The sequence below is a fragment of the Sus scrofa genome, chromosome X (assembly GCF_000003025.6).
Source record: "Sus scrofa isolate TJ Tabasco breed Duroc chromosome X, Sscrofa11.1, whole genome shotgun sequence".
Taxonomy (NCBI): Eukaryota; Metazoa; Chordata; class Mammalia; order Artiodactyla; family Suidae; genus Sus; species Sus scrofa.
Window position 1 is genome coordinate 39,117,589 of NC_010461.5, and position 17,845 is coordinate 39,135,433.

The 17,845-nt window shown below is 41.9% G+C and overlaps 1 protein-coding gene across 2 annotated transcripts in view; it reads right to left on the minus strand.

Moving 5' to 3' along the window:
* The window catches only part of MAOB (monoamine oxidase B), a 118,417-nt gene that overhangs the window by 91,616 nt on the left and 8,956 nt on the right, over positions 1-17,845 (minus strand). The window contains exon 1 of one of the 2 annotated variants that reach the window (XM_013986071.2): positions 3,505-3,728. The gene's annotated coding sequence lies outside the window, so the exon portion shown is untranslated. 2 annotated transcript variants of the gene reach the window in all.

A 17,845-nucleotide genomic window follows, 5' to 3' on the forward strand; every position in this document is an offset into this window, starting at 1 on the left:
TCTTAAACCTGTTGAGCCACAATGGGAATTCCAATTTTGAGGTTTTGATGAAAGTTGATACAGCAGGTGTTATCCATGCTCCACCCACATTGCCTCCTCATCCGCATTTTTTTTTTGTCTTTTTAGGGCCACACCCTTGGCATATGGAGGTTCCCAGGCTAGGGGTTGAATCGGAGCTGTAGCCGCCAGCCTACACCACAGCCATAGCAACGTGGGATCTGAGCCGCGTCTGGGACCTACACCACAGCTCATGGCAACGCCAGATCCCCAACCCACTGAGCGACGCCAGGGATCGAACCCATGTCCTCATGGATCCTAGTCGAGCTCATTAACCGATGTGCCATGACGGGAACTCTGTCCTCATTCACATCTACTTGAGCCCTTGACTGACTCTGCCCGAGGGCTTGTTTCTGGCTGCAGGTGCCACCAAAGCCCATCAAGTACCCCAGCTGCCTCGCAAGGCAGGGGGGATAACTGAGGAGCATCCCACACTGTCTCCCCCGGGGTGCCCGGCGGAATTGAGGTCCCATCACCCAGAGTGGAAACAGGCTTGAAAAGGCCCCCTTTCTTGACTCTCAGACCTCCTCTAGGCTTCCACACCCCCTGAGGTTTCCAGAATGTTTCCAGAAATGTCAAATCTGTAGAGGCGGGAAGGAGAATGGTGGTTACCAGGGGCTGAGGGGAGAGAGGAACAGGGGGTTAGTGTTGAATGGGGACAGACTTTCAGTTTAGGACGATGACAACACTCTGGCAATGGGTGGTGGCACAACAGTGTCGATGTACCTAATGCTACTGAATGGGACACTTAAAATGGTTAAAATGGTGACCTTTACATTAGATATATTTTATCACAGTAATAAAGACAAAAGAATGGATCGGAGAAGGGCTGGACCAAACGTCAGGACATAAATGAGCAGATGCTGAGAACTAGCGGTCTACGAGCAGAACCCCAGGTCAAGAGCGGCGCAGAGACGGTGGGTGGAATGAATAGCTGTACAGCACGGGGACCTCCAGCCAATATTCTGCGATAACCCATATGGGAGGAGAATCTGAAAGAGAATGGCTTTTTTTTTTCTTTTTTTAGGGCTGCACCTGTAGCCTATGAAAGCTCCCAGGCTAGGGGTTGAATCAGAGCTGCAGCTGCCACGTAGGATCCGAGCTGCGCCTTGAAAGAGAATGATGGGATGTGTGTACACGCATAAGTGGATCACTTGGTTGTACAGCAGAAATGATCACTACGGTGTAAATCAACTATACTTGAATAAAACTTTAAAAAATGAAAAAATAAAGGGTAAAAAACACAGAAAATGAAAAAAAAAAAAGAAAGAAAAGAAGAAAGAAGCTACTATCCTAAAGCAGACCCTGAAACGAGGAGTCAGATGCCACTAGTTTATAGGGGTGGTGACCTCCAGAAGCCCTGGGAGGGCTCTGGGGAGGTGCGAAAGGAAAGGGTAGGCAATGAAGGTGCAGGATCCAGCAGGCTGTCACTGTGGGCTACTGAGGACTCTTCCCACTCGGGACCTCTGGGAGACTGGGAACACGCCTTGAGGATTCCAAATGAGAGCGGATTGATCTTGTCAGTCTTAGGAAGACGGTTGCTCCTGGGGGCATCAACCCCACCCCACTGCTGGCCTGTCCTGAGTGGAAGCCCGTATGGGTTCCAGCGACCAAGGAAAGCTCTCAGGCAAAAACGTGCAACAGCCAGAAGCCACAGGTCCCTGAACGTGGGAATGGGTGCCGAGGGGAGATGCTGGCACCCCTCCGACGACTGCTCCCAATGTCAAGGGTCTTGGCTTGAAAACTTGTCTGAAAGTGATTCTGATTCCCAAAACAGGGGACACTGGAGGTAGAGGGGGCACAGGAGACTGAAGGACCAGCTAGAGAAATAGGAAGGAAGCAGGAAACAGGGGGATCGTGGAACTGATAAGAAGTGATGCTTTACAATGCCTGGTTAATACATGGCACTAGAAGCTAAAAAAAATTTTTTTTTAATTGAAGTATAGTTGATTTACTATGTTGTGTTCATTTTTGCTATAAAACAAAGTGATTCAGTTATATATATATATATATATATATATATAGACTCTTTTTAAAAATATTCCTTTCCATTATTTTTTTTTCAGGGCTGCACCTGCAGCATATGGAAGTTCCAGGCTAGGGGTCGAATCGGAGCTGTAGCTGCTGGCCTGCACCAGAGCCACAGCAACACAGGATCTGAGCCTTGTCTGTGAGCTATACTACAGCTCAAGGCAACACCGGATCCTTAACCCACCACGCGGGGCCAGGGATCAAACCTGTGTCCTCACGGATGCTAGCCAGATTCGTTTCTGCTAAGCCACGACGGGAACTTCCTTTTTTTTTTTTTTTTGGCCACCCCCACGGGATGCAGAAGTTCCCAGGCCAGGGACTGAACCTGCGCCCCAGCAGTGACCCAAGCCACTGCAATGCTGGATCCTTAACTGCTTGGCCACCAGGGAACTCTTCCACTATGGTTTATCATAGGATATTGAATACAGTTCTCTGTACTATGCAGTAGTACCTTGTTCATACCCTCCAGGTATAGCTGACATCTGCCAACCCCAACCTCCCACTCCACCCCCCCCCCAATCCTCTCCCCCTTGGCAACCAGGAATCTGTTCTCCTCGTTTTGTAAATAGGTTCATTTGTGTCAAGCTGAAAAACCTTTTCTCAGTGGGAACTATGGAAAACAACATAAGTTAAATAACAGTTTATAGGACCCAACCCCCCTCAGGCTGGGCTGTACTACGAGGCTCAGATGCCGAAAATGTAGAAAACAATATTCAACTAGACAAGTAACTGCGTGAGAGAAATAAAAGCTTTTGATGTGTTTCCACACTCCGTATCTCTCTCCGACTTTCCACTTCATGCAAAACTATACAAATCAATATACTACGCGCACCACCTTACAGGAAGAATGTATTTGCGGAGGAAAAAAAAAAAACGAATACTGCCTTTCTTGTGTATACAGAATTATATGTAACCAAGGTCCTTTAGAAATATCAGGCAGATGTTTTTGTTACTATCTCTTGCACATGCGTTTTGTTTGTTCGTCACACATATAGCTGCAAGGGTTTCAACAGCAAGATTGAATGAGTTCTCACTTTACAAATTACTTGTAATTTGAAAACTGCAGACATCATTTTTCACTGTCACGGAGGTTTTCATCCACTGTATTTTCAAAAATAGTGCGAAAAAATGCCAAGAATGTATATATAGAATGCATGCTTTGAAGGCTGCTTTAAATTCTAAATGCTAGTACTTTTTCAGTCCCTATTTTCAGAGAAACACTATTCAAAGAGCTTACACATACATATTAACACATTCACTGGAAATTTAAAGTTCACTAATGCTTTGAATTTTAAAAATTGGTTTCCAACGTATTCTCAGGCAATCTTTACATCTACAAACTCCTTCCAAAGGAATTAATTCATCTATGGGAAAGGAAGCCAGATTTAAAAGATTTATCTGTGTACTGAAACATACCTTTAAAAGGACACCGTAGGAGAACAAAAAAGGCACTCTCATTCCCATCGGCTTCTCATAGCATTCTGATCACAAACTAAAACCCAGAAATAAACCAAGCACAAGCTCCAAACGATTTTTCTTTTGCACACACAGGGTTTTTGCCTCCGCTACCTCGCAGCCAGCTCAACCTCTTTGTACTTTTCCCCATTTCTCAGACCTGTCCACTGGAAGCTCCATACTGTGGACTGGCAGGCGGATTGATCTACAGAAAACTCATTTCCCTCTGGACATACGCTTCGTGAAATCAGAGAGAAAGGAACAAGGAGAGAAAAGCAGATTGCAGGCAGCGTATTTTGGATGTTCTGCCTTTATCAACGAGGGCGAACTGTGTGATTTCTGTTTCGATTGTGACCATTCCTGCATGCAACCCAATTTCGGATGACAGAAAAGGCATTTATGATGTCCTCCTTACCCACTCCTAAGGCTAGATGTGTCACGCCATCTATGAGTAAGCCCTTTAAAAAGCTAGCAGGGGACTTGAACTCCAATAAAATAACTCTTAAAAAAAGAAATTAAAAATGATAAATAAGGGGAAAAAGAGGAAAAAGGACACAGGTCAGATGTGGAATATAATTTTCCCACATTCTGATGTGAAACACAGTCAACAGAAGGAATGAAATTGATGGGATTAATACTGGATTTGGGAAATAAAATCATACATGTGATAATATTAAAGTATTTAAATTATCTCCCCAAAAGGACACTTTTTGGTGCCTGCGTCAACAATAAATAGGCACAAGAAATGTAACTGAACATTGTTCCTGGTGCGTGAGTGTGCCCATGTTAAGCTGGACCCGTATCCTGATTTCAATTGTTCATTCCTTGCACACGGCACGTAGAAGCTGCTCGCTTCATGTTTTCCAGATCAAAGGCTAACAGCAGATGGACGGAGACAGACTGGCATGCTGCCAGCCAAGATGCTTTGGGAGATAGTAAATATAAGAGGCTGGATCACAGGATTGAAAACTAGCCCATGGAGTTCCCATCGTGGTGCAGTGGAAACGAATCCGACTAGCATCCATGAGGATGTGGGTTTGATCCCTGGCCTTGCTCAGTGGGTTAAGGGTCTGGGGTTGCCGTGAGCTGTGGTGTAGGTCGCAGATGCGGCTCGGATCTGGCGTGGCTGTGGCTGTGGGGTAGGCCAGCAGCTGTAGCTCCGATTCGACCCCTAGCCTGGGAACTTCCACATGCTGAGGGTGCAGCCCTAAAAAGACACACAAAAAAATAGCCCACAATTCCTTTTACAGACATTTCCATAAGTAATAATGCTTCGTCTTTTTCAGTCTGAGAACAGAATCCTCAAAGCCATCACCATATTAATAGTCTACGTCTGTAACGTTTGGTTTGGGAAGGCCAGGCTCTCTCCTTTCTCTGTTTTGCTATGGAATGGGACAACGTGCTGTCCCTACTGGACTTTATATAATACTAACCTTGCCTTTTTCTGCCCTTTCCAATCATCTTTAAAAAAAAAAAAAAAAAAAAAAAAAAAAAAAAAGAGCTGCTAGGGAAAGTCGTTCTGTGTTTCCTGGCTGCTCTTCACTGATGAACCCTGAGTCCCTTGCTCTGGGTCCCCTTCCCATTCTGTGTACATCAGTCACACATGAGTCAGCAGTTGAGGGGTCATCCCTCCAGAGATGTGCGTGCAATGTGAATACAGGCCTCTACTCAGAACCCTCAGGATTCAAAGCACAGGATTCCTATCTTTCTCCCTCCAGCAGAGGGGCCTTCTGGTCATCCCTAAACGTAGACTAAATGAATGGTTGTCTCCTCTACCCAACTATAAAACCAACAGCAGATTACTATTAAAAAAAAAAAAAGACATTAATTTTTCTGGCTTTTAAATCATTTGCTGGAGTTCCCATCGTGGCTCAGTGGTAACGAACCCAACTAGTATCCATGAGGATGTGGGTTTGATCCCTGGCCTTGCTCAGTGGGTTAAAGGAGCCCTCATTGCTGTGGCTCTGGTGTAGGCTGCAGCTGTAGCTTCAATTTGACCCCAAGCCTGGGAACGTCCATATGCCACAGGTGTGGCCCTAAAAAGCCAAAAATTTTTTTAAGAAATCATTTGTCAAATCACACAGAGAATCATATTTCTGGACATGCTGATTCAAAATGGTGCAACTCATTTAAATGCCATTAATGATCATTTCCAAGAAGTACAATCAAAAGCTTTCCTGTTATGCACGCAATGGAATATTACTCAGCCATAAAAAGGAATGAAAACATGCCATTTGCAGCAACTAGAGATTACCATACTAAGCAAAGTAAGTCAGACAAAGAAAACCAAATACCATATGATATCATTTATATGTGGAATCTTAAAAAAGGATGCAAATGAACTTATATACAAAACTTAGAGAAGAGACTTGTGGTGACTAAGGGGGAGATGGGTGGGGGAGGGAAGGATTGGGAGGTTAGGTTTAGCACATGCAAGTTATTATATACAGAATGGATAAACAATAAGGTCCTACTGTACAGCACAGGGAATTATATTCTGTATCCTGGGATGAACCATAATGGAAAAGAATGTATATGTGTGCATAACCGAGACACTTTGCTGTACAGAGAAATTAACACAACATTGTAAATCAACTATACTTCATACAAACTTTTTAAAAATAAAAAAAAATGTTACCTGTCAAAACTCTACAGCAGCCTCCCTTGGAATCCTGATCTTTTATTCTTCTAGGTCACTTGCTCAAACCCACCTGATATGAATGTCCTTTAACTAAGGACCCTGAATCTCTTAACCTCTCCACTCAAATACCACCCACAGTTCTCCTCATGGCCTCACTTTCTCCTTGGTCCATCTGGCGTTCCATCAACCATTTTTATAATCGCCTTCGGTTATCTTCAATTCTCTGGGAGAAATCCCACAGGAAGCTGCATGGAATGGTTGTAGGATTAGGGGAGGAATAGCAGTAGACACCAACAGTACCCTGTTGCCAAGAACCCAGAATCTGAGCTGGATCCAAAATGGTAGCCTACACTAGAGGGATGCTTCTGACCTGTATCCAGTCTTCACAGATGAGGGGTGTCTGTTTCATAATGTATCCCTTGGCTGCACTGCCACACATTTCTCCACTAAAGGAGGAAATCCGTCTTTGTAGCAATTCCAGATCAGAGGCTATGAGTTCCAGCTCTAAATCGGCCCACAGAGTGGTCGGAGAAGAACTGAATTCCCCGGAGCGTGTTTGGGCCAGTGTCGTGGTCAGCCTCCACCCTCCGCCCCTGGTCCAAGGACTCTCATGGCACCTAAGAGAGGTTATTCAGAACTGAGGAGGCTCAGGACCCTCCCCAGCCCTGTTGGCTTCTTATATCCTGGAAAAGGCCAAGTCCTTGAATGGTTTCCACCTCCAACTGACCGAAGCTTTGTGGTTAGAACACCCTGTGATGTGCAGAACAAAGATGCTGTTCAATCATGGTCTGTCTAGCTTAGGGTCCATGCTTGGCAAGAAGTTTCTGAGACTGACTTCCATACAGAAGCTTTAGGAGCTTCAACAGAACTAAAAAAAAAGCAAGGAGAAAAGGATTGGGCAGAGGGTGAAGCTGAACTGAGATGCAGTCACAACAGAGGCTCCAGTAAATCCTACAGGGCACTCCAGAGCAGAGATGGCCCTTCAGAGTTGACCTGAATTGAAGCAAGGGGGCAAAGCCTCTACACCCTCATTATCTGTTACAGAGAAGTCAGCTCCTTCCAGTCAAGGGTAATTTCCATTTCAGAGTCAATGGTAAGAGGAACAAAACTGACATTTCAATGCCCCATGTATATTACACAACAGATTGAAGTTTCAACCACATAAGGCTATATTTTAAGGAAGAACATTTGCATTGGCTAATTATCCCTCCAAGTAATCCTATCACCAAGTCTTCCTTCAGGTCCTCTGAGGCCCTGAGGCGAAGCTGCCATCTTCCTCTCTTCTGGGTCATCTGAACCCAATAACCATCTCTGTCTCAACACCCACCACCCCTCAGAGCATTCAGCTGTATATAGCCATACGTGCCTCCCTCTGTTTGGTGTACTCTTCAAAGATGGAAATACATAGCAGCCATCTGTTTATTCCCACACCTAGCCCAATGCTTGGTAAACAAGGCACTCGATAACGATAACGGTTTATGGAATGAATGAATGAACCCACGCATGAGCAAACTTGACTGCTTTTTCTCCCCTGCAGAAACAAAAAAAATAAGAGCACACATTTGATGAAGTGAGGCCAACCCATTTGAATATATGCCTTGATGTGTGCTTATTATCAGCACTTAATAAGGGCTGTTTTGCTTCACCTGGCATAGCATAAAAGGGCTATTCTGAAACAGTCAACTGTATCTTCTAGGACTCCTAAAGAAACCCAGATCTGTCATAGGACTTGAATGCAAACTAGAGAGGAAATTAAAATGTAAAACATGAAACAGCTGATCGAACAGCTTTTGCAATAGATGGCGGACAAAGGCTACATTCATGTCTTATCTCGATGGGTAAAAATAATTCAAGCATGGTTTGCTACACGACTATTCTTTTTTTCTCTTTTGCACTGAGTCAAACTTCTGGAAGCACAGGATAAATGGTGTTCAAAAAATTTTAAAGCACGCTAAAAAATATGTTCCTAGTAAATGACGGTAGGCATAAAGTATTAATTGCAAAAGGGGTTCGCCTACATACTGTAGAGAGCAAAAATGACTTAGCACCACCGAAATTTTACACAACTAAAGACAGTCTATAAAAACGAGTACCTACTGGAGTTCCCATCGTGGCGCAGTGGAAACGTATCCGACTGGGAACCATGAGGTTGCAGGTTCAATCCCTGGCCTTGTTCAGTGGGTTCAGGATCTGGCATTCCAGTGAGCTGTGGTGTAGGTTGCAGACTCAGCTCTGATCTGGCGTGGCTGTGGCATAGGCTGTGGTGTGGGCTGGTGGTTGTAGCTCGATTAGACCCCTAGCCTGGGAACCTCCATATGCCTCGGGTGCAGCCCTAAAAACACAAAAAGACCAAAAAAAACCCAAAAAACAAAAAACAAAAAAACCCACTAGTACCTACAACTTCATTAAATTACAGCTCCAAACTAGTGAAGAATCATGATTTTCTCTGTATTGTGTCAGAGATGCAAAAATACTGGTTTCCTATTGAAGTACCGAAGAAGCCCATTACGAAAATTCCACCTTAAATTAATAAAACTTTCTTGGAGTGACAATTTTCCAATCATTACTAAATGCCCTCAAAGGGTTCCCAACACTTAATTCTAGGAATTTCCTAAAGAAAAAATCAGAACTATGTGCAAAGATTTAGGCATAAGAATATTTATAATAGTTTTGTTTAAAATAGCAGAAATTTGGAAACAGCAGAAATCTTCAGGATTGGTAAATAAATACAATTGTATGAAATAATATAAAGTTATCTAGATCATATAGAAGAAGAGCATTCTCTTGAGCCTCCAAGGGCCCTGCTACCCGCCCAAGACCCCAAGGGGTGCTGAGACCTAGTGGACCAGCTGCATAGGACTGCCAGCTCCAGGCAGGACCCCCTGCAGCCCAGAAAAGCTGCAACAAGCCTGGCCGACTTGGGAAAAGATCTCAGACGGTCTTTCTGAGTCAGGCTGTCCTGGGGAGGAGCCTCTTGAGTCTCCAAGGGCCCTGCTACCCGCCCAAGACCCCAGGGGGTGCTGAGACCTAGTGGACCAGCTGCATAGGACTGCCAGCTCCAGGCAGGACCCCCTGCAGCCCAGAAAAGCTGCAACAAGCCTGGCCGACTTGGGAAAAGATCTCAGACGGTCTTTCTGAGTCGGGCTGTTCTGGGGAGGAGCCTCTTGAGTCTCCAAAGGCCCTGCTACCCGCCCAAGACCCAAAGGGGTGCTGAGACCTAGTGGACCAGCTGCATAGGACTGCCAGCTCCAGGCAGGACCCCCTGCAGCCCAGAAAAGCTGCAACAAGCCTGGCGGAATCGGGAAAAGATCTCAGACGGTCTTTCTGAGTCGGGCTGCCCTGGGGAGGAACCTCTTGAGTCTCCAAGGGCCCTGCTACCCGCCCAAGACCCCAGGGGGTGCTGAGAACCAAGTGAAATCTGCTACCATCGTGGGGTGGACCTCCCAGTCCTGTCTGCCCTCAGGAAGTCCTCCTTTGCTTCAAAGAAACACTGTTAGTCCCATCAACACTCCAGAAAAGCCACACTGCCTCAAAAAAAGATTGACCAACAACGACAGCCCTCAGGAAATATTCCAGGGCAGTGACAAGGCAAACACTACCCGATAACGGAGAGTACAACTCCCTCAGGAGAAAGAAGACAACAAGCAAGATGAAGAAGCTGAGAAACCACCCCCAGTCAAACCAACAGGAGAACTCACCTAAAACAGTCAACAATGAAACTGATCTCTGCAGTCTGACAGACCTGGAGTTCAAAAGAGAAATAGTGAAAATACTGAAGGAATTAAGAGAAGATATGAACAGCAATGCAGATACCCTCAGAAAGGAGCTAGAAAATATAAGGAGGAGCCAAGAAAAACTAGAACATTCATTTGCAGAGATGCAAACTGAACTAGGGGCAGTAAAAACCAGAATGAATAATGCAGAAGAACGAATCAGTGATATGGAAGATAGAATAATGGAAATCACTCAATCTGGTCAACAGACAGAAAACCGAATCAAAAAACTGGAAAGCAATATAAGAGACCTATGGGATAATATAAAACGGGCCAATCTACGCATAATAGGAATTCCAGAAGGAGTAGAAAAAGATAAAGGAATGGAAAATATATTTGAAGAAATTATCGCTGGAAACTTCCCAAATCTAAAGGATACTGGATTCAAGATACAAGAAGCACAGAGGGCCCCAAACAAACTGAACCCAAACAGACCCACACCAAGACACATCATAATAAAAATGGCAAAAGTTAGTGATAAAGAGAGGATCCTAAAGGCAGCAAGAGAAAAACAGAATGTTACCTACAAGGGAACCCCCATAAGAATATCAGCTGATTTCTCTACAGAAACACTACAGGCCAGGAGGGAATGGCAAGAGATATTTAAAGTGCTCAAAGGAAAAAATATGCAACCTAGAATACTTTATCCAGCAAGAATATCATTTAAAATAGAAGGGGAAATAAAAATTTTTCCCAATAAACAAAAACTTAAAGAATACAGCAACACAAAACCCAGGTTAAAGGAAATATTGAAAGGGCTTCTCTAAACCAAAAAGAAAGGAAGGAAAGGGAAGAAAAAAGAAAAGAAAAAAAAAAAAAGAAGAAGAAGAAGAAGAGGAAGAACTAGGACTGAGGAAGATACAATCAGAGAGCAGTCACTCAAATAAGCCAGCATACAGATTTAATCATGAACATGCTTCAAACAAAATAAAATTAAAAAGAAAAAAATAAAAGAGTCATCAAAACCATAAAATGTGGGCAAGGGATGTTAGGAGGTAAATAATCCTTTTTGTTTGTATGTATGTCTCTCTTCTTAATTTTAATATAATAATGAAGTGTTTGAACTTACAGGACCATCAGGCTAAAACACACAATTATGGGAAGGGGTTAGCATACTTAAAAAACAGGGCAACCACAAGCCAAAACCAAATATTGCATTTGCAAAAAATGAAAAAAAAATACACTCAAGCAGATAATAACAGGAGACCATCCAACCAAAAAAAAAAAAAAGAAGAATGGAGAACCATAGAATCAACTGGAACACGAGGATCAAATGGCAATAAATAATCATCTATCAATTATCACCTTAAATGTCAATGGACTGAATGCCCCAATCAAAAGACACAGAATGGCTGAGTGGATAAAACGGCAAAAACCTTCAATATGCTGCCTACAAGAAACTCACCTTAGGACAAAAGATACATATAGATTGAAAGTGAAAGGCTGGGGAAAAGTATTTCATGCCAATAGACATGACAGAAAAGCAGGAGTTGCAACGCTCATATCAGACAAAATAGACTTTAAAACAAAAGACATAAAGAAAGACAAAGAAGGACACTATTTAGTGATTAAGGGATCCATCCAAGGAGAGGATGTTACTATCATCAACATATATGCCCCAAATATAGGAGCACCCAGATACATACAACAAATATTAACAGACATAAAGGGAGATATTGATGAGAATACAATCATAGTAGGAGACCTAAATACCCCCCTCACATCAATGGACAGATCCTCTAGACAGAAAACCAATAAAGCAACAGAGATCCTAAAGGAAACAATAGAAAAGTTAGACTTAATTGATATCTTCAGGACACTACATCCAAAAAAATCAGAATACACATTCTTCTCAAATGCTCATGGAACATTCTCAAGAATCGACCACATATTGGGACATAAAGCGAATCTCAATAAATTTAGGAGCATAGAAATTATCTCAAGTATCTTCTCTGACCACAATGCCATGAAATTAGAAATCAACCATGGGAAAAGGAAAGAGAAAAAACCTACTCCATGGAGACTAAACAACATGCTACTAAAAAACCAATGGGTCAATGAGGAAATCAAGAAGGAAATTAAAAACTATCTTGAAACAAATGATAATGAAGACACAACCTCTCAAAATCTATGGGATGCTGCGAAAGCAGTGCTCAGGGGGAAATTTATAGCAATCCAGGCCTTTCTCAAAAAAGAAGAAAGATCCCAAATTGACAACTTAACCCTCCACCTAAATGAATTAGAAAAAGAAGAACAAAGAAGTCCTAAAGTCAGCAGAAGGAAGGAAATTGTAAAGATCAAAGAAGAAATCAATAAAATAGAGACTCAAAAAACAATAGAGAAAATTAATAAAACCAAGAGCTGGTTCTTTGAAAAGGTGAACAAAATTGATAAACCCCTGGCCAGACTCACTAAAAAGAGGAGAGAAAGAACCCAAATCACCAAAATTATAAATGAAAAAGGAGAAATCACAACGGATACAGCAGAAATACAAAAAACCATAAGAGAATACTATGAACAACTATATGGCAATAAGTTTGACAATCTGGAAGAAATGGACAATTTTCTAGAATCTTACAGCCTGCCAAAACTGAATCAAGCAGAAACAGACCAACTGAACAGACCGATCACTAGAAATGAAATTGAAGAGGTCATAAAATCACTCCCTACAAATAAAAGCCCAGGACCAGATGGCTTCACAGGTGAATTCTATCAAACATATAAAGAGGAATTGGTGCCCATCCTCCTTAAACTCTTTCAAAAGGTTGAAGAAGAAGGAATACTCCCAAAGACATTCTATGAGGCCACCATCACCCTCATTCCAAAACCAGGCAGAGATACCACCAAAAAAGAAAACTATCGCCCAATATCATTGATGAATATAGATGCAAAACTTCTCAACAAAATCTTAGCCAACCGAATCCAACAACATATCAAAAAAATTATACACCATGACCAGGTTGGGTTCATCCCAGGTTCACAAGGATGGTTCAACATACGCAAATCAATCAACATCATACACCACATTAACAAAAAAAAAGTCAAAAATCATATGATCATCTCAATAGATGCAGAAAAAGCATTTGACAAAGTTCAACATCCATTCATGATCAAGACCCTCGCCAAAGTGGGTATAGAGGGAACATTCCTGAATATAATCAAAGCCATTTATGATAAACCCACAGCAAATATAATCCTCAATGGGGAAAAACTGAAAGCCTTCTCACTCAAATCTGGAACAAGACAGGGATGCCCACTCTCACCACTGCTCTTCAACATAGTTTTGGAAGTCTTAGCCACAGCAATTAGACAAACAAAAGAAATCAAAGGCATCCATATAGGAAGAGAAGAGATCAAACTGTCACTGTATGCAGATGACATGATTCTATACCTAGAAAACCCTAAGGACTCAACCCCAAAACTCCTTGAACTGATTAATAAATTCAGCAAAGTGGCAGGATATAAGATTAACATTCAGAAGTCAGTTGCATTTCTGTATACCAGCAATGAAGCATTAGAAAAGGAATACAAAAATACGATACCTTTTAAAATTGTACCTCACAAAATAAAATACCTCGGAATACACCTAACCAAAGAGGTAAAGGACCTATATGCCGAGAACTATAAAACCTTAATCAAAGAAATCAAAGAAGATGTAAAAAAATGGAAAGATATTCCATGTTCCTGGATTGGAAAAATCAATATTGTGAAAATGGCCATCCTACCCAAAGCAATCTACAGATTCAATGCAATCCCTATCAAATTACCCAGGACATTTTTCACAGAACTAGAACAAACAATCCAAACATTTATATGGAACAACAAAAGACCCAGAATCGCCAAAGCAATCCTGAGAAACAAAAACCAAGCAGGAGGCATAACTCTCCCAGACTTCAAGAAATACTACAAAGCCACAGTCATCAAAACAGTGTGGTACTGGTATCAAAACAGACAGACAGACCAATGGAACAGAATAGAGAATCTGGAAATTAACCCTGACACCTATGGTCAATTAATCTTTGACAAGGGAGGCAAGAACATCAAATGGGAAAAGGAAAGTCTATTCAGCAAGCATTGCTGGGAAACCTGGACAGCTGTATGCAAAGCAATGAAACTAGAACACACCCTCACACCATGCACAAAAATAAACTCCAAATGGCTGAAAGACTTAAATATACGACAGGACACCATCAAACTCCTAGAAGAAAACATAGGCAAAACACTCTCTGACATCAACATCATGAATATTTTCTCAGGTCAGTCTCCCAAAGCAATAGAAATTAGAGCAAAAATAAACCCATGGGACCTCATCAAACTGAAAAGCTTTTGCACAGCAAAGGAAACCCAAAAGAAAACAAAAAGACAACTTACAGAATGGGAGAAAATAGTTTCAAATGATGCAACTGACAAGGGCTTAATCTCTAGAATATACAAGCAACTTATACAACTCAACAGCAAAAAAACCAATCAATCAATGGAAAAATGGGCAAAAGACCTGAATAGACATTTCTCCAAGGAAGATATACAGATGGCCAACAAACACATGAAAAAATGCTCAACATCGCTGATTATAAGAGAAATGCAAATCAAAACTACCATGAGATACCACCTCACACCAGTCAGAATGGCCATCATTAATAAATCCACAAATAACAAGTGCTGGAGGGGCTGTGGAGAAAAGGGAACCCTCCTGCACTGCTGGTGGGAATGTAAACTGGTACAGCCACTATGGAGAACAGTTTGGAGATACCTTAGAAATATATACATAGAACTTCCATATGACCCTGCAATCCCACTCTTGGGCATCTATCCGGACAAAGCTCTACTTAAAAGAGACACATGCACCCGCATGTTCATTGCAGCACTATTCACAATAGCCAGGACATGGAAACAATCCAAATGTCCATCGACAGAGGATTGGATTCGGAAGATGTGGTATATATACACGATGGAATACTACTCAGCCATAAAAAAGGATGACATCATGCCATTTGCAGCAACATGGATGGAACTAGAGAATCTCATACTGAGTGAAATGAGCCAGAAAGACAAAGACAAATACCATATGACATCACTTATAACTGGAATCTAATATCCAGCACAAATGAACATCTCCTCAGAAAAGAAAATCAATCATGGACTTGGAGAAGAGACTTGTGGTTGCCTGATGGGAGGGGGAGGGAGTGGGAGGGATCGGGAGCTTGGGCTTATCAGTCACAACGTAGAATAGATTTACAAGAAGATCCCGCTGAATAGCATTGAGAACTATGTCTAGATACTCATGTTGCAACAGAAGAAATGGTGGGGGAAAAACTGTAATTGTAATGTATACATGTAAGGATAACCTGACCCCCTTGCTGTACAGTGGGAAAATAAAATTTAATAAAAAAAAAAAAAAAAAAAAAAAAAAAAAAAAAAAAGAAGAGCATTTAAGACACGGTTAAACATGCATAACCTGTTAGACTACCAGTGAGTATGATAAATACAGTAGATGGTTTGCAAAAAAAAAAATATATATATATATACATATATATATATGCATGTGTGACAATAGTAATATAGTAATAGTGACTGGTTTTTTTGTAGGGATCATTATAGATTATTTTAATTTTCTTTCTGCTTTATTTTATAATTTACGGATTTTTCACAATAAATATGTATTATTTCTGCAATTCGCATTTTAAAAAAAAGTTCCCACCTCTCCAGAAAAAAAACCTGTAAATAACCAAGAAAGAATGTGATTTCATCTTTCATTTACAGCAGTGGCCTTCTTCCTTAAAAATTTCCAGGACACTGTGGTTGTTCATTAATTTGCTTATTAATTCCTCACTGTACCCTAAGTTATCTGAAAAAGAGGCCCGGCTGGATAACAAAACTCTTCCAAAGAGCTTGTTGCTATCATGTGAAAAACTGGAAACCAACCCAAAGACATGAGATAGAATGAAACATGATTATAAAGACACAATTTAAGATAGAAACACAACTGGGATCACAGGACTAAAAAGTAGCTCCAGCTCCAAAAGATGAAGGAAGTCAGGACTCAAAATTCACTCTAAAAGAATCATGGGAGATGTGTGCAAGGTAAACAGAAAGGGGGTATTATTTAGACGGGAACGAGTGCAAACAAAACTAAGGATCTAGAAGGGCCCCTCTGACATTGTGCAATTCTGCTAAGTGGTGACGATGATGACAACGGGTCCAGCGTGAACAACGGCCCAGATAAGGGGTGACTAACATAAGGTCAAGAGCTTAACCTTCCGGCCTGAAGTGGAAATTAACTAGAATACGACATTTAAGATGCCATCACCTGGAGACTATGGCGACATGACTCACCTCAGGAAGGTTGAATCTACCTGAGTTGCCCTCTGAGTCTGCCCTCTGCCAAAGCGACACGTTTCAATGACAACTTCGATGTTACAAAATAGGATGAACCACTAGTGAGTGAGATTGCCTAAGGCGTGTGTTTGTCATTTCATAAGCTGGGTCACAACCCTTAGAAAGAACATCACTTTGATCTTTTATTTTTTAAGGAAAATTTTAAAGACACTCAAGTCCTTCAATTCACATATAAAACTTCAATGGGAAAATATTATTTTTTGTGACTGTTCTTCAGGACCTGTTTGAATTCCACTCCCTTAATGAGAATTTCTCCAACTCCCAGGGTCTTGAGTGATTTCTTCTGCCTGAGTCCTTGGGTCCCATGGGACAGAACTCAATTATTCATTATTTCTAGTCATTTCTTATTGCTTGTATGTGCTGGTCTTGTGTCTCCGATTGCAAAAACATGCTGTAAGTCAACTATACCTTAATAGCATAAAATTTAAACAAAGAAAAGGAGTTCCTGTTGTGGCTCAGCAAGTTAAGGACCCAAGAGTGTCTCCTTGAGGATATGGGTTTGATCCCTGGCCTCACTCGGTGGGTTAAGGATCCAGTGTTGCCGTGGCTGTGCCGTAGGCTGTAGCTGCAGTTCTGATTGGACCCCTAGCTTGGCAGCTTCCATAAGGAATAAAAGAAAAAAGGAACATAAAATAAAATAAAATGGAAAACCAACACTTGCTGACTTGAGATCATTGCTTACTGGGACTTGGTTTCCTGTAGTTACTTTACTGAGTTAACAACAGAAGAGGTTGAAGATGGATCCACTTTGTGAACTTGAAAGCAGAAACAGTGCATCTGAAACATTAGTGCTTATCTCCCACTCAGTATCCTTTGGTCATGTTCTTCTTCCAATTGCCCTTCTTCCTAAAGCTGAGGGTTCATCCTCCAGGCCAGTGATTTTATTCAAAAGAAGTGGCTATAGGCCTAGAGCCAGCCCTTTGGCCTCTCTTGGTCTGCTTTCCTTGGCTGGAAAACCTGGTATTCTTACTAGCAGGTAAAACTAAAGATGTTTCTATCTTCAGTCACCAATATGAGAGCATACTTTTTTTTTTTTTTTTTTTTTTTTTTAGCTCAGAAGAAATGTATGGGATTTGGAGGTTCAAAGTCAGGAAAGAATTTTATACCATTATCAAGAGAAATAATGCCTTTTATTCAGAGACATTCCTGAAAAGCTAAGCCTAACAAACTCGGGGCCCCTGCAAAATGGTAATGCTGCACGTTGTCTTCCTACTTGTTGGGCCACCTTGACACATATGGAGCTCCCGGGCAGCACGGGGGCCCGGGGGAGGGGGGTGATCAAGATCCAAGCCGCAGTTGCAACCTACGCCACAGCTGAGGCAACAGTGTTAGGCTGGGGATCAAACCAGCACCCCAGCTTTCCAGAGATGCCGCAGATCCTGTTGCACCACAGCAGGAACTCCTTAACGCTGCACTTTTAACCTGAGCAAACTTCCAAAGTACTCTGTTAGGCAGACAAAAATACGCATTCTGAACATAGCCCCTCAGTTTG